This window comes from Macaca mulatta, chromosome 7 (assembly GCF_049350105.2).
Source record: "Macaca mulatta isolate MMU2019108-1 chromosome 7, T2T-MMU8v2.0, whole genome shotgun sequence".
NCBI lineage: Eukaryota > Metazoa > Chordata > Mammalia > Primates > Cercopithecidae > Macaca > Macaca mulatta.
In genome coordinates, this window is record NC_133412.1 from 8762157 (window position 1) to 8783700 (window position 21544).

At 45.4% G+C, this 21544-nt stretch overlaps 1 long non-coding RNA gene across 3 annotated transcripts in view; it reads left to right on the plus strand.

Annotated features, from left to right (window-relative positions):
- The window catches only part of LOC114679352 (uncharacterized), a 45502-nt gene extending 28392 nt beyond the window's left edge, over window positions 1-17110 (plus strand). For all 3 annotated transcript variants that reach the window (XR_003731158.2, XR_013395483.1, XR_013395482.1), the window contains 3 exons: window positions 2699-2848; window positions 8910-9054; window positions 15986-17110. This is a non-coding gene — a long non-coding RNA (uncharacterized LOC114679352). The remainder of the gene's footprint in view (window positions 1-2698; window positions 2849-8909; window positions 9055-15985) is intronic.
- The last annotated feature ends 4434 nt before the right edge of the window (window positions 17111-21544 follow it).

Consider the following 21544-nt stretch of genomic DNA (forward strand, 5'->3'; position numbering starts at 1 on the left):
GGAGCTTGCAGTGAGCTGGGATCGGGCCACTGCACTCCAGCCTGGGCAACAGAGCGAGACTCTGTCTCAAAAAAAAAAAAAAGAAAAAAGAAAAAAAAATGAGTAAGTCATTGTTGGTATATATATTAGTCCATTTTCACACTGCTATAAAGAACTGCCCGAGACTGGGTAACTTAGAAAGGAAAGAGGTTTACTTGACTCACAGTTCAGCATGGCTGTGGGGAGGCCTCAGGAAACTTACAGTCATGGCGGAAGGCAAAGGGGAAGCAAGGCACCTTCTTCACAAGGTGGAAGGAAGGAGAAGGAATGCAGGAGGAACTACCAAACACTTATCAAATCATCGGATCTCGTGACATCTCACTCACTATCATGAGAACAGCATTGGGGAAACTGCCCCATGATTCAATTACCTCCACCTGGTCTCTCCCTTGGTATGTGGGGATTATGGGGATTACGACTCAAGATGAGATTTTGGGTGGGACACAGCCAAACTGTATCAGTGTACTATCAGCAGTTTAAATCAGCAAAAAGGAATCCAAGTCAATATAAGGATTAGAGACAGAAGCAAGAAACAAGAAGAAAAGAGAAAGAAAATAATATTTGTGGTTTTGGTCATTGGGTCTTATTCTGATGATCTTGAGTGGAAGCTACTTCAAGTACATCAATGTGGTGCAAAGTACTTGGATCCAAGGATACACACCTCGGAGTTTTACTGTTATCTGTTATTAACAGCCTTTGTTATGGGATCTTTTGGGTGTCGTTTTTCTGGCCAGAAGCCTCTGTAGTTGGTGGTACCTTTGTCTGACTTTTGATCTGGTCGATTCAGCTTGTTCCTCCCACTCGGCCTGGCAGGCTGCACTTGGCTCATGCTACCAGCCTGGATCCACCCCTGCCAAGGGTGAGCCAGGTGTGGAGTCCAAGATGTGTGAGCAAGTGAGCATGGGGTCCGGCCACTGCACACAGTCAAGCAGGCCGGCTCCTGAAGTAGCAGGGGCAGTTTCCAGGTACCAGCACAGGCAGCAGCTCTCTGCAAGGCTGCAGCTGGACCAGGCACACTGCAAGCAGCTTTGGCTGGCACTGGGGGGAATGCAGTGGCACCTGGAAGCTCAGAGACTCCAAGAACTGCAGGGCCTCAAAGAGGGAGTCACAACCCTGGCTTGGGGAGCTCCCAGGTCTGGGCTCCCCAGAGGGCCTCAACTCTTCTCTCTCACTCTTCACCTGCAATGTGGAGAGCAAGGGGCATGTTTCAGCCCTGTTTGTGTTACAGCACTTCTAGACTTGCCATTCAGCGCCCTGAGTTCTTGTCCTGCAACCAAGAAGAATGAAGCATGCAGACAAGTGGAGGGTGAACAAGATAGAGCTTTATTGAGCAGTAGAATAGCTCAGGGACCCACTGTGGGTAACGCCTTTCTGCAGCCAGGGTGTCCTGATGAGTGTTCAGCCCTCAGCAGAGAAGAGGAGGCCCTGGGATGGGTGGTCCCTCTCTGCTGGCAGGTTTTCCTGTCGTCTCCACAACTCTTAGCAGAAAGGAGGCCCTGGAGTGTGTTGCTCGTCTCTGCAGCTAGTTCATTGCTGGAGTGGGAAGGCCCTCTCTGCGGCTGGTCATCCCATTGTCTCTCCTGCTCTGGCTGAGCCTGGGGCTTTTATGGGCCTCTGAGTGGGGAAGTGCCTTCTGATTGTTCCATGGGCAGCCATGGGCGGGCCCAGGAAAAAGCACCATGAGTTTCCCCCTCCAGTCCACAGGACTGACAGCCTGGCTTCCAGGCTTTAGGCCTTCTCCAGCCTGAAGGCGGGGCTTCACTGGGGACCCACCCCCTTCCACCCAGGAACCTGTCTCCTGCTGCTGCCCATGGTGCCCAGGCTGCTTGAACTAAGGGGCACCTGCAGACCAGTACTAAACTGCCCTCAGTTCCTCCTTGGCTTCCCCTCCCATGCTCACGGTGCCCAAAGCCTGTAGGGGGCTGAGGTGGTAGGGAGCTGGTGTGTTGGTGATGCCCCGAGTGTATATACACTCAGCTGGGCTGTGACAGTGCCCAGGCTTGGCCCCAACCATGCTCCAAGATCAGAGCGGGTGCTGAGCTGGGAGAGGCCAGGCATCGGAGCAGACACCCCTGAGCCTGTGGAGACAGGAGGCCTTCCCAGGCCCCCAAGGGTGCAGACTGCAGAGACGCCCAGGTCTTGTGCCTGGGAGGGCAGCTGCAGAGGTACCCTGGGGAAAGCAGGGCTCTTGCCTGCTCCAGGAATGGGAGGCCCGGGCCTGCCTCTTTGTGGTGGCTGGCATCTTGGCAGCTGCCATCCTAGATGGGCCGCTTCTGCCATCACCTTCCCAGGATCCTTTCCAGAATGTCTCTAGAGAATATTTCCAGTTGGTGTCTTTTCCAGAGTACTTAATATCTAGGTTGAAGGAGTGTAGAGGTTCTGAAGGTGAAGTTTTTGAAAATCTAGTTTGCACTCATGGAAGATAAGAATGATTATTGAATTTCTCTTTAACAGTATTTATCTAGGTCTGCCTGAAGCAAGGTCCAATCAATTACGAGTGGTAAAACTTACAGGTGCATGGGTCTTCTAGTTGTTAATTCATAAGGTTACAGTCTATAAGTTCCAGAACAGGCTGACCTGATGGCCACTAGGGGTAAAATTCTCAGCCACGGATGTTTAAGAGCTGCGGATAACCAGTTTTATTATTTTTATTTTTTAGAGACAGAGGTCTCTATCTGTTGCCCAGGCTGGCATGCAGTAGTGCAATCATAGCTCACTACGGTCTCAAGCTCCTGGACTCAAGCAATCCTCCCACCTGAGCCTCCCAAGTAGTTCGGACTACAGGTGCATGACATCATCCCTGGCTAAGGTATTGTACTTTGTTTTATTTTTTTTGGAAACAGGGTCTTGCTGTGTTGCTCAGGCTGCTTTTGAACTCCTGTCTTCAAGCAATCCTCCTGCCTCAGAAGCAGGACAGAAAGCAAGAAGCAATAATAAAGAAAAATGAAAAACTCCCGAGTAGCTGGGATCATAGGCACACATCACCACCAATTTAAGTTGTGTACCTACATTTGTACCAGGAAACTGTAGAGAGTAAGGGTAACAAGACTTTTTCTGAGATGGAGTCTCACTCTGTTACCCAAGCTGGACTGCAATGGCGTGATCTTGGCTTACTGCAACCTCTGCCTCCCAGTGACTCTCCTGTCTCAGCCTCCTGAGTAGCTGGGACTATAGGTGTGTACCACCACACCTGGCTAATTTTTGTATTTTTAATAGAGATGGGGTTTCACCATGTTGTCCAGGCTGGTCTTGAACTCCTGATCTCGGCTCACTGCAACTTCCACCTCCCAGGTTCAATCGATTCTCCTGCCTCAGCCTCCGAGTAGATGGGATTACAGGCACACATCACCAGGCCTGTCTAGTTTTTGTATTTTTAGTAGAGACAGGGTTTCACCATGTTGGTCAGGCTGGTCTCGAACTCCTGACCTCAGGTGATCCACCCACCTCAGCCTCTCAAAAGTGCTGAGATTATGGGAGTAAGCCATCGTGCCCGGCCCAGTGTTTCTGTTTCTTGAATCTAAGGCTACTCTTTGTATGTAAAAAATCTATTCATGTTTTTACATTTCCTTCATAATAAATAACTCCTAAGAACAAGGAGAAAAGTGCACTTCCTTTGTTTAATAGCTGCCAATGCACTCCCGTCGCCTTCTTTATTATCGCTTGTACTATGTGCCTTCACTTTTAATTGTATGCCTCTTTTGGGAGCATCAATGCTTCTGACAAATCTATTTTTTCTCCATTTTTTTAGGCCTCCCTGGTGAGGTTAGCTATTCCTTCAGTTTATAGCATCACTAAATTATATACAACACCAAAGGCATAATAGCTCTGTGTGTATGTGTGTGTGTTTGTGTGTGTATATGTGTCCCTTTTGACAGCAGCTCTGGTAAGGGCTACTAGTTCTACTGTTTGAGCTGGCTCAACTTTGGGTGAAAGGTTATCATCTAGTACAGTTTTTTTGTTTTTTTGTTTGTTTTTGTTTGTTTGTTTGCTTTCGCTCTTGTTGCCCAGGCTGGAGTGCAATGGCGCGGTCTCAGCTCACTGCAACCTCCGCCTCCCTAGTTCAAGCAATTTTCCTGCCTCAGCCTCCCAAGTAGCTGGGACTACAGGTACATGCCACCATGCCCAGCTAATTTTTTGTATTTTTAGTAGAAATGGGGTTTCACCATGTTGGCCAGGCTGGTCTTGAACACCTGACCTCAGGTGATCTGCCCGCCTCAGCCTCCCAAAGTGCTTGGATTACAGGCATGAGCCATCGTGCTTGGCCCTAACACAGTTTTATGTAGTCACTGCATAACTTCAATGGTGTTGACCTTGATCATTTAAAAAGAACACTGGCTCCAGATTCTCTAGGAGAACATCAACTAGATCTTTCTTGAAGATACTCGACTTCATGTTTGCCGTACTATAGTCCTGGGGCTCTTCCTCAGGTGGTGGAAGCAATACTGCAAGACTGAGATGCTAACACTGACACATGGTAGGTAACATGAGAGACCAACAACAGCAGCCAGCCTGAGCTAATGGGCTTGCAGAGCAGTGCTGGCTGTTGCTTGTCAGTAGTAAGGACTGAACAGCCTGTGCAACTCATGGAGTTAATGGTGCGACAAGGATAATATCGACAGAAGCACTGACTGTTTTGCAACCACTATTATGGCACATAACACGGAAGAAAACCCTAGTCACTGAGTCTATACAAGTGCCTAAATCAGGAGTGGTTTCTGGTACTTCCCATGTTGTTGAGCTAAAGCCTCTTTTTGGTACCCCGTGGCACCTCATTTTTGTTTCAGCTCAAGGAAATGTGCCAAACGGGCGTAAGGTAAATGATGATATTGTTGTTCAGGTAGAGCTGGTTTTGGGGTCTGCTGTGATTTAGATTTCAAAGTGACAAGGTCAGTTTCATCAAGGAAGTTTTCTGGTTGCGTGTTTTTGGTAAGTTCATGGAGGAGTCAAGTTGTGTTGGAAAAATTGAGAAATTGAGAATCCACTGCTTTTCATACCTCTCAAGTTTCCCAAATCCTATGAGTGTCTTATTTTTGGGTAGAGTGTGCCTGTTGGTGGAGAGGTCACCTCCTGAATCATGTCCCACCTCTTGGAAAAATGGTCATTTTTAGCCACTTGCTCCTTTAAAAGTGGATTGAGTCCTCTTGAGGGTTTTCCGGGAGAGGTATATATGAGGCAAAGTCTCCTTGAAGGGGTGGCATGGCCATAGACGTACTCAGGAATCTCTCATTGATTTGTCCTCAATGACCACACTTGAGCATACCTTCACCCTAGAGAAAAGCACCCACGTTGGGTACCAGATGAAGGGGTGGCCTGCCCCTCCACACCTGTGGGTGTTCCTTATCAGGTGGGATGAGAGACTGAGAAAAGAAAAAGACACAGAGACAAAGTATAGAGAAAGAAAAGTGGGCCCGGGGGACCAGTGCTCAGCATAGGGAGGACCCACGCTGGCACTGGTCTCTGAGTTCCCTCAGTATTTATTGATCATTATCTCTCCCATCTCGGAGAGGGGGATGTGGCAGGACAATAGGGTAATCGTGGGGAGAGGGTCAGCAGGAAAACATGTAAACAAAGGTCTCTGTGTCATAAACAAGGTTAAGAAAAGGTGCTGTGCTTTGTTGTGCACGTACACAAACATTTTAGTGCATTAAAGAGCAGTATTGCTGCTAGCATCCAGCCTTAAGGTGGTTTTCTCCTATCTCAGTAAATAGAACATACAATCAGGATTTACACCGAGACATTCCATTGCCCAGGGATGAGCAGGAGACAGATGCCTTTCTCTTATCACAACTGGAAAGAGGACTTCCTCTTTTACTAATCCTCCTCAGCACAGACCCTTTACGGGTGTTGGGCTGGGGGCGGTCAGGTCTTTCCCTTCCCACAAGGCCATATCTCAGGCTATCACATGGGGAGAAACCTTGGACAATACCTGGTTTTCCTAGGCAGAGGTCCCTGTTGCCTTCCGCAGTGTATTGTGTCCCTGTGTACTTGATATTAGAGAATGGTGATGACTTTTAACAAGCATACTGCCTTCAAGCACTTTTTAAACAAAGCACATTCTGCATAGCCCTCAATCCATTAAACCTTGAGTCAACACAGCACGTGTTTCTGCGAGCACAGGGTTAGGGCTGGGGTTACAGATTAATAGCATCTCAAGGCAGAAGAGTTTTTCTTAGTACAGAACAAAATGGAGTCTCTTATGTCTACTTCCTCTACATAGACACAGTAACAGTCTGATCTTTCTTTTCCCCACATCTTCTATATTGAATGAAATTGTAACCTTTCAGTAGTATGTCCTTTAAATCATGATTTAAAGACTGGAAGGAATCTAAGGTGTTTCTGAGGTATTATTGCCCAAATATCTGTATACTGTTAGTCATTCCAAATAAAGAAAATACCTATCGATTATCTTTATTTACAGAGATACCAAAGAAGGCTGAGAAAGGTCTTCCACAGTGAACTATTTGCCTGTGAGTGAAACTAGAGATAGAATAGCATTAGAATGCGGCACTGTGGGAAACCTAGAAATAACTTTAGGGATGTTTCTTAAGTCTTGAACAAATGAACATCCCATCCTTTTCCATTAGGTTTGTAAAAAGGCAATACATAGACTTTTGTGAGACACTTTTGATTTAAGAATGTATAATTGGTTTTATTCCTTGAATAACTTCTGCTTTCAGCGGACATTAGAGTAGCTCAGGCAAGGACTTAAGAGGATCTACCCGTGTGTTTTTAGGCTCCATTCCTATTGTATGTCCTCCATTAACAGAGCTTTTGCTCATAAATTGCAATGTACCAGCCGGAGTGAGTTATCTACAGTTTCAAGAGTCATGGTCTAGGCAAGTTTAGGAAAGTCAAGTGTAGAAATAGCATGCCATGAAATTGGGTTTCTAGTAGTTCTTTACTTTCCAAGAATGATCTTTCAGGTGGGCACTTAATCCTGTAGCTGCATTTATATAAAGGGCCTCTGCCAGGTGGGTGGAGAGGCATGAAACCACGGAGGAGAAAACAGTGTTTTCTTCTGTTAGTCCTCATATGGTGGTCAAGGCTATGGATAGAAAAGTGGGTTTGAAATACCCACTGTAGTAACCCATTGATTTCTCTGAGTGACTGTTTTATTGCAGTAGGGTTCAGGATAGACAGAGTGGCCCTTGTGTCAACTAGAAGTAGGCCTTTGTGTCTCTTTATGTCTATAGATATGGTAGGCCATGTCCTAAAAGTGCCTCCATGCCCCAAGATTTCTGCCCCTGGTTATTCCATCAAATGTTCATCTAGGTACTGCTGACAAGGGATTTTGCAGTTATAATTAAGGTCCCAAATCAGCTGAACTTAAGATTCACAGATTAACCTGTGAGATTATCCATGTGAGCCTAATCTAATTACACAAGTCCTTAAATGTAGAGGACTTTCCCTAGCTGATGGGAGTAGAGGCAGGTAGAAGAGAAGGCAGAAGGGGAAAGAGCCCAAGCACAAGAAGGAACTGAAGTGCCATCACTGGTTTGAAGACACAGACGGCCTCTGAGGACAGTGGCTCTTCACCCCTAGCTGACAACCAGAAAGGAAACAAGTTCCCCAGTCCTACAACTGCATAGAACGGAACTCTGCCAGCATCCCGAGTCAGCATGAAATGGGTTATTCCTCGAGCCTTCTGATTAAAAACCCAGCCTGGCCAGCACCTCAATGTCAGCCTCGTGAGACCTTGAGCAGAGAAGCCAGTCAAACCACCTGGACTTCTGACCTCCAGAATGGTGAGGTGATCAACGGGTGCTGTTTTAAGCTGCTAATTTTGAGGTAATTTGTTAGGCATCAGTAGAAAGCTAATACAATCAATGATTTCTTTTCTTCTGAATGAGACAATAGAAGACATAGCTGAGCACTCTTATGGCCTTTGGAATTATGCCAGCGAGAGCTCTGTTGGCTACAACCAGCCTTTTGCTTTCAAGACAAGACCAAAAGCATAAATCTGACATTTGCCCTGCTTCCAGTGTGACCTGCTGCAGTCAGGAAAAACCTCACATATTTCACTCTGAAATAAATCACGTTTTATTCTAGTACCCCAAATCAATAAAATACTGAGCATTTCCCACAAAACTATTATGTCTTTCAGAAATATGGTAATCAGAGCTGGGCGCAGTGACTCATGCCTGTAATCCCAGCATTTGGGAGGCCGAAACTCTGTCTCCACTAAAAAAGTAAAAAAAATTGGCCAAGCCTGGTGGCAGGCACCTGTAGTCCCAGCTACTTGGGAGGCTGAGGCAGGAGAATGGCATGAACCCGGGAGGCGGAGCTTGCAGTGAGCCGAGATCACGCCACTGCACTCCAACCTGGGTGACAGAGTGAGACTCCGTCTCTACATAAATAAATAAATAAATAAATAAGGTAATCACATGAGAAAATGACTGGTTCCCCACCATGAACAAGCTACTGTAATGTGGCAACTTTGATGAGGTGGCAGGGAGGTGTCGTTGCTGTGGTTTTCAACATTTGTGCTTTATGATTTAATGGGTAAAGGCTCCTGATACCTGCCTTGCATTCTTTGCCTCTTCTTTTCAAAATACTTTCGCCTTTCAGTCCTCCTTTGATGCTGGATACATTTTTCCAAAGTCCTTGCTGTTAGCAGGGTCTACATCTATTTTCTTTCACCAATTAGACTTAATTCTAGGTTAACTGAGAAACAGAATTGTCACATGTCTCATCATCCCTGGCTTTAAGGTTTGGAGTGAGCTCTGCAAATTGGAGGGCCATGGATTTCTTTTCTTTTCCGTATGCTCCATTTCGAAGTATTCTCTGCTAATGTCCTGCTGTAGTATGCATTTGGTGTTCCTCTAAGTTTGCAGTCTCACAGTGAACTCAATTTCTTTCTCTTTTTTCAGAGATAGCACCTCGCCATGTTTCCCGGTCTGGTCTTGAACTCCTGGGCTCAAGCAATCTTCTTGCCTTGGCCTCCCAGAGAGCTGGAATTATGGGATTACAAACATGAGTTACCATGCCTGGCTGATCCCAATTTCTTCTGACTGGGTTAGTAATTTTGGGACTCACTTCTTTCCTTTTCTTTTTTGGAGATGGAGTGTTGGAGTCTTGCTCTGTCGGCCAGCCAGGATGGAGTGCAGTGGTGCGATCTTGGCTCACTGCAACCGCCACCTCCCAAGTTCAAGCAGTTCTCCTACTTCAGCCTCCCAAGTAACTGGGACTGCAGGCACTTGCTGCCATGCCTGGCTAATTTTATGTATGTTAGTAGAGATGGGGTTTCACCATGTTGCCTAGGCTGGTCTTGAACTCCTGAGCTCAGGCAATCTGCCTGCCTCGGCCTCCGAAAGTACTGGGATTACAGGCCTGAGCCGCCGCGACTGGCCAGGACTCACTTCTATGATGACGAATTCAGGCAGAACCCTTTGAGTGTTTACTTCCCTGTCTATATTATATGACTCCTTTCAATAACTGGCTTTATTAAGATATCACTTATATACTGGGCAATCTGCCCATGTAAAGTGCACAATTAAATGGCTTTTAGTATATGTTCATAGAGTTATCACACAATCCATTTTAGAACGTTTTTATTTTCCCAAGGAGGAACTCTGCATCCCTTTGTCATTGTCCCATCAGCCCTTGGCAAACAGTAATCTACTTTCTATCTGTAAAGACCTGCCACTTCTGGGCATATCACAAAAGTAAAATCATAGAACGTATGGTCTTTTGGAACGAGTTTCCTTCAGTTAGCATACTGTTTCCAGGGTTCATTCATGCTGAAGCATGTATCAGTGGTTCATTTATTCTTCTTGACAAATGATATCCAACAAAATGTATACCACATTTTATTTTATTCATACATCGGTTGGTGGACATTTGGGTTGTTTCCACTTTTTGGATATTATGAATAATGCTGCTTTGAACATTCATGTACAAGCTTTTATGCAGGCATATGTTTTTATTTATCTTCAGTATACGCCTACAAATGGAATTACTGGGGTATATGGTAACCATTTGAGGAACGGCCAGTCTGTTCTCCAAAGTGACTGTACCAATTTACAATCTCATCAGTAGTGTATGAGAGTTGCAATTCCTTCACATCTTTTTCTTTCTTTCTTTTCTTTCTTTCTTTTTTTTTTTTTTTTTTTCGAGACAGATTCCCGCTCTGTTGCCCAGGCTGGAGTGCAGAGGCTGCGATCTCGGCTCACTGCAAGCTCTGCCTCCCAGGTTCACACTGTTCTCCTGCCTCAGCCTCCCAGGTAGCTGGGACTACAGGCACCCACCACCACGCCTGGATAAGTTTTTAGTAGAGACGGGGTTTCACCGTGTTAGCCAGGATGGTCTCGATCTCCTGACCTTGTGATCCACCCACCTCGACCTCCTAAAGTGCTGGGATTACAGGCCTGAGCCACCGCGCCCGGCCCCTTCATGTCTTTTTCGATGCTTGTTATCACCTGTATTTTTGAGTCTAGCTTTTCTGTTGGATGTGAAGTGCTATCTCATGTGGTTTAGATTTGCATTTTCCTGGTGGCTAATGATGTTGAACATCTTTTTGTGTGCTTATTGCTCCATTTGTATATGTTGGAGAAATGTCTATTCTAATCCTTTGTCCACTTTTCAGTTGTGTTATTTGTGTTTTTATTGTTGAGTTGATGGGATAATTTGCAAATATTTTCTCCCATTCTGTGCTTGTATTTTAACTTCCTTAATGTTGTCCTTTGAAATACAGAAATTTTAATTTTAGTGAAGTCCAATTTATCTACTTTTGGTTTTGTTTCTTGTGCTTTTGGTGTCATCCTTAAGAAAATGTTGCTTAATCCAAGGTTATGAGGATTTAAGTCTATGTGTTCTAAGAATTCCATAGTTTTAGCTCTTATGTTTAGGTCTGTAAATCTTTTTTTTTTTTTTTTTTTTGAGACGGAGTCTCGCTCTGTCGCCCAAGCTGGAGTGCAGTGGCCGGATCTCAGCTCACTGCAAGCTCCGCCGCCCGAGTTTACACCATTCTCCTGCCTCAGCCTCCCGAGTAGCTGGGACTACAGGCGCCTGCCACCTCGCCCGGCTAGTTTTTTTGTATTTTTTAGTAGAGACGGGGTTTCACCGTGTTAGCCAGGATGGTCTTGATCTCCTGACCTCGTGATCCGCCCGTCTCGGCCTCCCAAAGTGCTGGGATTACAGGCTTTAATTCATTTTTATTTGTCTTTCAGCTTTGCATGTGGCATGAGGTAGGGGTTCAGTTTAATTCTTTTGCATGTAGACATCCAGTTGTCCCAGCACCATTTGTTGAAAAGATTATTATTGGCCAGGTGTGGTGGCTCACGCCTGTAATCCCAGCACTTTGGGAGGCCAAGGCAGGTGGATCACAAGGTCAAGAGATCAAGATCATCCTGGCCAATGTGATGAAACCCCGTCTCTACTAAAAATACAAAAAATTAGCCATGTGTCATGGCGTGCGCCTATAGTTCCAACTACTTGGGAGTCTGAGGCAGAAGAATCGCTTGAACCCGGGAAGCAGAGGTTGCAGTGAGCTGAGATCGCACCACTGCATTTCAGCCTGGCAACAGAGCAAGACTCTGTCTCAAAAAAAAAAAAAAAAAAAAAATATATATATATATATATATAAAGTATATGTGTGTGTGTGTGTGTGTGTATAATTGTTATTCCCCACACCCAGTTGAAAAGATTATTTTCTCCCCCCTGTTGAATGGTTTTGGGATCGTTAATGAAAATCAGTTGAATATATAGATACAGAGGTTCGTTTCTAGATTTTTAATTCTATTCCACTGATCTATATATCTATCCTTATGCCAATACTACTCTGTCTTGATTATTGTTAACTTCACATTAAGTTATGAAATTGGGAATTTTAAGTGCTACAGATTTGTTCTTCTTTTTCAAAATTTTTTCTTTTTTGCTATTTTGGGTCCATGAGTTTCTATATGAATTTTAGAATCAGCTTGTCAACTTTTGCAATTAAGTCAGCTGGGATTTTGACAGGAATTACTTTAATTTTGTAGATCACTTTGGGTAATATTGCCATGTTAACATTATTAAGTCTTTGAATACATGAACATGGGATATGTTTTTGCATATATTTAGAGCTTCTTTAATTTCTTTCAGCAATGTTTTATGGTATTTAGAGCATAAGTTATGCACTTCTTTTGTCAAATTTACTCCTAGGTATTTTATTGCTTTTAATTATCTCATAAATGAATTTGTTTTTCTAATTTATTATTATTATTTTTTGAGACAGAGTCTTACTCTGTTGCCCAAGGTGGAGTGCAGTGGTGCAATCTCTCACTCCAACCTGTGCCTCCCATGTTCAAGTGATTCTTGTGCCTCAGCCTTCCGAGTAGCTGGGACTACAGGCATGCACTACCATGCCCAGCTGATTTTTGTACTTTTAGTAGAGACAGGGTTTCACCATGTTGGCCAGGCTGATCTCGAACTCCTGACCTCAAGTGATCTGCCCACCTCAGCCTCCCAAAGTGCTAGGATTACAGGCATGAGCCACTGTGCCCAGCCTGTTTTTCTAATTTCATTTTTTTGATTTGCGCTGCTAATGTATAGAAATACAACTGATTTTTTGATATTGATCTTGTATCCTGAAACTTGGCTGAACTCATTTATTAGTTCTAATATTAATTTTTTTCTTAGACCCCTTAGGATTTTCTATAGACAGGATTAGATAATCTGCAAATAGTGATGGTTTTATTTTTCCCTTTACAATTTTCATGGCTTTTGTTTCATTTTCTTGCCTAATTTCACTGGCTAGAACTTCCGGTGCAATAGTGAGTAGAGGTGGCAAGAACAGACATCTTGATCGTAGGGAAAAGTAAGCAGTCTGTCTACTAAGTATGATATTAGCTGTAAATTTTTCACAGATGCTTTTTATCAGACTTAGGAACTTCTATTGCTAGTTTTCAAAAGTGGTTTTTTAAATTATGAAAGAGTATTAAACTTTGCCAAGTGCTTTTTTGCATCTAGTAAGATTGTTGTGTGTTTTTTCCTTTATTGTAATGGTGTGGTGTATTAAAATAATCTATTGTTAGATATTAAGCCAACCTTCCATCCCTGGGATAAATCCCACTTGATTATGGTGTAAAATCCTTTTTACACGTTGCTAGATTCAATTTGGTAGTAATTTGTTCAGGATTTTTGCATCTGTACTCAGAAGAGATCCTGGTCTATGGTTTTCCTGTGATATCTTTGTTTTTGGTATTGGGCTATTATCAGGCTCATAGGAAGAGTTGGAAAGTGTTACCTTCTCTTCTACTTTTTGGAAGATTTTGTGAAAGATCAGTATAATTCTTCAGTAAACGTTTGGTAGAATTCCTCAGTGCTGCACTTTTCTTTGTGGGAATTTCTTTTCTTTTCCTTTTTTTTTTTTTTTTTTTTGAGACAGGCCCTCACTCTGTTGCCCAGACTGGAGTGCAGTCTCACTGCAGCCTTGACCTCCTGGGCTCAAGCGACCTTCCCACCTCCATCTCCCAGAGTAACTGGGCCTGCAGGCACACACCCCTGAACCTGGCTAGTTTTGTTGTTGTTGTTGTTTCGTATTTGTAGAGATGGGGTTTCACCATGTTGCCCAGGCTAGTCTCAAATTTCTGAGCTCAAACTATCCACCCACCTCAGCCTCCCAAAGTGCTGGGAGTACAAGCTTATACCATTGCACCTGGCCTAGATTTTTTTCTTTTATTACTAATTCAATCTCTTTTCTGTGACTATTTATATCTTCTGTGTTTTCCTAGAATCAGTTTTGGAGTTTATGTCTTTCTAAGAATTTGTCCATTTCATCTAAGTTACCTAATTTGTTGGCATACAGATGTCCATAGTATTCCCTCACAATTCTTTTTTATTTCTGTAAGTTGGTGGCAATGGCCTCTCATTAATTTCTGATTTTAGTAATTTGACTCATCTGTCTTTTTTGTCAGTCAGCCTAGGTAAAGGTTGGCCGACTTTGTTGATCTTTTAGAAGAATCAACTTTTGGCTGGGCACAGTAACAGTGGCTCACACCTGTAATCACAGCACTTTGGGAGGCCAAGGCAGGCGGACTGCCTGAGGTCAGGAGTTCGTGACCAGCCTGGCCAACATGGTGAAACCCTGTCTCTACTAAAAATACAAAAATTAGCTGGGCGTGGTGGCACACACCTGTAATCCCAGCTCTTCGGGAGGTTGAGGCAGGAGAATCGCTTAAACCCAGGAGGTGGAGGGTGCAGTGAGCCAAGATTGTGCCATTGCACTCCAGCCTGGGCGACAAGAGTGAGACTTCTCTCAAAAAAAAAAAAAAAAAAAAAAAAAAGGAAAAGCAAACAAAAACAACAACAACAACAAAAACCAACTTTCGATTTTGTTGATTTTCTCCATTATTTTTCTAATTGCTATTTCATTAAATTCCTCTCTAATTCTTCTGATTTCCTTTCTTATGCTTGCTTTGGGTTTAGCTTGCTGTTCTTTCATAGTGTCTTACTGTGGAAGGTTAAGTTGCTGATTTGAGATCTTTTTTCTTTGTTATCATAAGTATTTACAATTATAAATTTATCTGTGAGTACTGCTCTAGCTGCCTCCCATAAGTCTGTGTCTGACTCTTTATTTTTAGTTTATACAGCCAGCATTTGACTTATTTTTTATTGCGATGAAATATATATAACATAAAATTTACCATTTTAATTGTTACGTATGACTCTTGCATAAATGCTTCAATCCCAAACTTTCTGCAGAATTTTTAGAACAAGAAACAGAGAGACAAACCCACAGATAACTGTGATAAGTATGGAAAATGACAATTTTGTGTAACAGAGAGACTTTCAGATTGAGTCAAGACTGGGCCAGTTTTTTTCTGGACAGCATTAGTCTCCATGACCCAACATGCATTTGAATGAGAATTACAGACTATAAATAGAATAGGCAGAAATTTAGAGAGCTGTGGGACTCTGCAGATGCTCAGTAGCTTATTCACTCCTCCACGACAAAGATTTCTTTCAAAAGAGAGTTAACAGATAAGTTACAAATCAAGGTTGAAAACTCAACAAATCACTTTAGTATCCCAGCAAAGTCTCACACTCTGAGTCATGCATTGGAAACTCAGGTTATAACTCAGGTTATAACTCCGCAAACAAGAAAGGCGTTATTGCTGTTGAGTGACTCACCACGAAAAGCAGCAGAGCCCCTGACCGTGGGCTCAGCCCTTTGAGCTGAGGGCTCACACTCCTCAGATTGAGCTGTCCACTGCTGCAGACAAGGGGAACCGACAAGGTATCTTAGTGGAATCTCCAGAATTGTTAAAGGAAAGGCAACGAGTGCCACGGTGATGGAAAAATAGAACACTGGATTTATTTACTTGCTAGGCAACAGCCATGCCCAGCTAATTTTTAAACTTTTTGTAGAGATGGGGTCTTGCTATGTTACCTAGGCTCGTCTCAATCTCCTGGCCTGAAGTGATCCTCCTGCTTCAGCCTCCTAAAGTGCTGGGATTACAGGTGTGAGCCACCATGCCCAGCCCTTAGTTGTTTATTAATTGCATAGAAATCCTTTCTATTCTCACTAAAATTTTTTAAAACACTGTTTTTTAGTGAGCACAATGTGACCGAATAAGCTTCATTATGTTCTCAAACCTTGGTTCAGCACTCTGAGATGCAGAAGGTAAAACGATGGTTCTCAGCTGGCAGGATTTTGTCTGCCACCACTCTGGGGACATTTGGCAATGTCTGGAGATGGTTTTGGTTATGACTTGCAGGGACTATGCCCTTCGAATCCTGTGGGTGGAGGCCAAGGATGTTCAGGATAAACTCCCACCACAAAGGATCACTGGGCTGGAAGCATCAGCAGTGCTGAGGTGGAGAAGCCCTTAGCTGGAAGAGCTGGCTCTGCAGCAGGCGGGCTGCCTGGCCCATAGCCACTGTTTTTTTGCTGGCAGAGCCTCGCCGTAGAAACTGACAAGGCCAGATTCCCTTTTGATTTCCCTTTCCCCTTCCTTCCTCACAGAAAGGACTCAGCCAGTTCTGATCAGCAGGCAGCAGCCATTACCCTCCGAAAGTCAGCGCAGTTAGGTGTGGTGACAGACACACTTGGAGGTGCCACAGCCTCCTGCGTGTCCTTGTACTCCTTGTCCATTTGGTCGTCTTCACTGTGGGGCATCTTCCTGGCCAACGATAGCTCCAGACCATCTTCAGGTGCTTGGCTGAAAACCCACAGAAGAAGTAGCTTGCTGTAGACGTCTCCTCTGCCTTCAGGGACCAGTTTTGGCAACACGACAAGCTTGATTTCTCAGACCGGCTAATTGGTGACTCCTCCGCTCTGCCAACTTCCCTCTGATACCTTCGCTTCTCTAGCTCCTCCCGCAACTGGCAAGGTCTCGTTCCTGTAATAGATCTCTCATCCCATGACCCATTCTGGTTCTGCCCACCTGACGAACCCTGGAGGGTGCCCCTGAGTATTACCATCTGCTGCAGTGGGCAATGTTCTCTGTCCCTTGAGGTTATGAAATTTCCGTCTTATTCCACTTCAGAGAAGTAGAGTGTGTTCTAGCCCAGGAAGGACACTCACTCTGATTTTGGCAGGTTCTAAATCTGTCATAACCTCACACATCCAGTTATTCATGGACAAGGGAACATGAGCTCAATCTGACTTTATGTTCTGCTTTTGGAGAGAAAGTGGGTGACCTGATGTGTTTCTGAGAAACGAGTCTAGGGAGGTGTGTGCCCCACTCTTTGCTCGCTGCAGATGTCCCCATTGCAAGCACATTTGTACCCCAGTGCTTGTCTTCACCTTTATGACGTCCTCCCAGGTGAGAAATCACCCAAGTGGTCATGGCCACCTCCCACTATTTCAGTGTTCGGGGTTTTGGAAATGATTTACTGACATTGTATCAGAGCATAGTAACATTTAATCAGGGGCTGGCTTTCTCAAGGACAAATATTTTCTGCCATCAGTTCCTAAGCAGAAGAGGCCAACAGCATCTGAGGATCCCTTTGTCTGGGTTTCTGGCAGTTACCTCCCTTCCCAGGGTGAACAGCGACTCCGTTGCGCAAGGATTGACTTATCTTCCTGCCCTGTGTTTCTGACATTGTGAACAAAGTTTCTGGGCAAGTAAACTTTATGTTTAAACCATGTTTATGTTAAGCTTTATCTGTTCGAAAATCAAGTATATATAGCTGATCATAAAATAATGACTTATTATAGAAAATGTGAACAAATATAGAAATGTTTTCAGTGGAACATAAGTCACTCTAGATCTCTCAACCCAGAAATACTGCTGTCACTATCTTGAGCATTTCAGTCTCATCTCTGGAATATATTTATATATATTCATGTCTTACAAAATTAGGGTCAAATTATATCTACTGAGGAGGCAGCAAACTTTAAAAATAAAATAACCCCTGACTCACAGACTGAGGGAATAATATACTTTGAAGAAGTGAGAGAAAAAAAAAATTATGTTGGTGTCAGGGTTGTTTTTCAGATAATTCTGAAGATGGTGGCGGGAGCATCCTATCAGCGTCTTGCTTCTCTAAAGTCCTGGATGTGGTGACGGATTATTGGCACAATAATGCTGTGTAACAGACAACTTCACAGTTTCAGTGTCTTGTAGCACTTCACACAAGGCTGTGCAGGCCACTGGGCTCAGCTGCACTGGGCTCTAAGCGGCAGGGTGGCCTCCGACGTGCCCCACAGGCTCCTTCTCCTTTGATCAGCAGCACCTGGATGTGTTCTCATGGTGAAGGGCCAGAGCCCAGGAGCGGAGCCAACTGTACGCACAAGCATATTGCAGGCCTTTGCCCACACCTCACTGCTAACGCTCCATTGGCCAAAGCAACAGTCACGGCGTGAGGAAACGCCCCTCGTCTACAGCAGGCACGAGGGGAGGAGAAAACCATCCCGATGGCCACACAGGATGAGATTGCTTTTCCATCCCCGTGAAGAGCTACGGCTTTGGCAAGAGTTGCAGGAGCTGGTTGGGGCTTGGAATGAGCTGCAAAGAGGGCTTGCTTTAGCACCAGGCAGTTTCTCTTTCTTTCTGTCCTTGAAGGCAGAACCAGCTCCTCTTTTTCTGTGTCTGTATCTCTGGCTCCTGCACAGGGGGTTTGGCTCGCCGTGAGGACACATTTGGTGTCAAATAGATTTATGTTCTGGAGACCTTTTTCTTCCAGGGCAGCCTTACCTCATCAGAATGCGGAAGGGACCTGGCTCAAGAGGTCCCAGTATCGATGACAGCAGCCAATATTTTAGACAAATCTTTTCCTTGCCTCAGCAGTGGCGGCTCCATCCTGATTTTATAAGACAGGAGCAGGTCTGCAATTAATGCCCATAAATCACAGGTGGCTGGAGCAGATGCCTCAGTTTCGATTCCTGGATAGGCTGTGGTCTCACATCATCAACAGCACATGGCCCGGGCTCAAATGACCAGTCTCAGATGACCCGAACTCACAGGGAGAGGCCTGCGTGGGGTCTGCTTCCATGGACGCCCTAGGTGTGCTGTGGCTGCGCCTTGGGGAGCCTTCTCTCTCACTATTCCTTGGCAGGAGAATGGGTTGTCATGGCCCAGTCCTGTCACACTTCCAAGCTCCTCTGTGTCCTCTGTGTCCCCTGTCCCATGCACGGGATGCACATCCTGCCCTACAGTGCAGGACTCCTGAGCACACTATGGACGAGGCTGGGTGACTCAGGCTCACGGGAGCCCCAGCATGGCCCCTGTGATATTGTGAACCCCATTTCCCGGCACATGACTCCTGAAATCCTTAGCAACTCCACAGTGATGTCTTTTGTACAGGAATGAATTACCTGCTGGCTGGCAGCCCCTAGGGAGGGTGGAGCAGCTTACCAGAAACATCTAGGCAGGATTAGAGGTCAGGACTTTCAACTACACCCCCCAGCCTGGAGGTTGCCAGTGGTTTAATCAGTCGTGAAGCTTCCATAAAAACCCCGAAGAACTGGATGCCAGAAGCTCTTGGATGGCTGAACATGGGTTGCTTCTTGGAGGGCGGTCCCTGGGGAGGGCATCGAAGCTTCGTGCTCCCTCTCCCGTACCTCACCCTCTGCATCTCTTCATTTGTGTCCTTTGTGATCAACCACTAAAGGTAAGTGTTTACCAGAGCTATGAGAGCTACTCCAGCAAATTCACCAAACCAAAAGGAGCCATGGGGACCCCAACTTGAAGCCAGCCAGTCAGGAGTTCCGGAGGCCCCACGCTTGTTCCTGGTATCCAGCGGGGCTGGGGAGGGGGGTAGTCTTGGGCACGGAGGCCTCACCCTCGGATCTGATGCTACCTCCAGGTGGACAGTATCAGAACTGAAGTTGGGGACACCCAGCTGGTGTCCGCTGCAGAACCGATTGCTTGTGTATTGTTGGGGAGAAATCCCCACACATTCGGCCATAGAAGTCTTCTGTGTTGATTGTTGTAGGGTGAGAGAATAGAAAAAGCATTTTGGGCTTGTATGGGAGCTTTTTTCTATTTTTACAGCCCCAAACAGGAGTGGGGGTTGTAGGGAAGAGGTGGGCGGAGCCTGCTGCAAGTTGCAGGGCTGTGTCCCAGCAGTGCTGGGAGGGGATTGTGTGCACTTGTCCTGGTAGGGGGTCCTGGCACAGGAGCGAGCACCAAAGGGTGACAATTCTTACCCTTTACCCCACAGGGCAGGGATGCTCTAAGTTTGGCAAACCAGCTAATCCTCCTGCACACTGAACTTTAGGGTCTCCGCCACCCTCCCCTACAGCAGGCAGTTGGCATCTGGTGCACATGAAGGGGCATCTGAAGACCCCATCTCTGGAGCATCCTCAGCCACCGCACCAGAGGTGCCAGGTGTGGCCAGCTTGGTGTGGCTGCCAGTGGAAAGTCACAGCCCCACCACTGGCAGAACCCAGGTAAGACCCGGAGCAGTGAGCCCCTCATGAAACCCCCACCCCATTTTCTTTTTTTTTGAGATGAAGTCTCCACCCAGGCTGGAGTGCAGAGGCACGATCTCAACTCACTGCAAACTCCACGTCCCGGGTTCAAGTGAGTCTCTTGCCTCAGCCTCCCGAGTAGCTGGGATTACAGGCATCCGTCATCAAGCCCAGCTAATTTTTGTATTTTTAGTAGAGATGGAGTTTCACCATTTTGGCCAGGCTGGTGTTGAACTTCTGAGCTCAGGTGATCCTCCCACGTCGGCCTCCCAAAGTACTGGGATTACAGGCGTGAGCCACCGCGCCCAACCCCTCACCCCATTTAACAAAACTTATGTGTGTGGACACTAAAATAGTTTCCTTCTGACATTTCTGATTGCAAAATTGTGCACAAACTGAAGCTGATCTTTTCCCTCCCCACCCTTCTCTTTTTGTCCCTGCTTTCCTGGTTCAATTGGGCCTTTCTAAAAACACTGAAGATTCCACTCCATGTCATACCAACGACATTTCAATGTCCCCCCAACATCAAATGCAATTTTATATTCCTATAAGTTAAATTATGATGGATTATTTGACATAAAATACACCTTATAGATCTATGAATGTTGATGTTGATTTTGTTTTCATTCGAAAGTTGGCATCAATACATCCTCCAACCCCTCCCTTTCTCTCAAGCCTCGGGGACCTTGGAAAGCTGGCACATGTGCTTATTCAGCCTTTTGGGCAATTCAGTGGGACCTGAAACATGCTGTCATCCTGCCCTAGAGAAGGCTGACAGTTGGCGGTTCCAGTCTCTGCACTTCCACAGAATCCTGGGGCACCCTGAAGGCAGTTTTCTGAAGAACTTACTCCCACGGGAGTTTGGAGTGGAAATGGTCCTCCAACTAAAAGTTTACTCATTCTGCAATCACAGTTCATTCATGCTGGGTGCAGTCCTAATGCCAACGTTTGTTTCCTTCATGACGTCGCACCTGAATCAGGGTCAGGCCAGACCTCTGAAGCCTCATCCTCATGCAACTTGTCTCACGATGGAGAGTGGCCGGTCTCTCTGCAGTACTGTCCAAAATCACCTGTACCCCCTGCAAGACTAGGCTTCTGGGAAGAAACCAGGTGGGAAACCTGGCATAAAACCAACAAGTAGAGGCAGCAGAGGGAGGATCCAGCCATGGGCTGAGACTTGCCGGGCACCTTTGCAGCTTGCTCTTGGGACCTGCCCAGGCTGGAGTGCAGTGGTGGGATCTCAGCTCACTGCATCCTCTGCCTCCTGGGTTCAAGCAATTCTCCCTGCCTCAGCCTCCCAAGTAGCTGGGATTATAGGTGCCTGCCACCATGCCTAGCTAATTTTTGCATTTTTTGTAGAGACGGGATTTTGCCATGTTGGCCAGGCTGATCTTGAACTCCTGACCTCAGGTGATCCACCTGCCTCGGCTTCCCAAAGTGCTGGGATTACAGGCGTGAACCACCATGCCTGGCCTCTGTTAACCTGATTCTTTATCATTTTAGTAAACAGGTTATAAGAAATTTCTGTATTTGAAAATGAAAGAAACATTGATTGACTCCAATATTCTGAGGAAAAAACTCCAGGAGTTTCTAGTTACAATGTAAAAGACAAAAACATCTAGCATAGAAAGGAGCCGGCTTTCTACTCCTAGACAAGTCGATTCA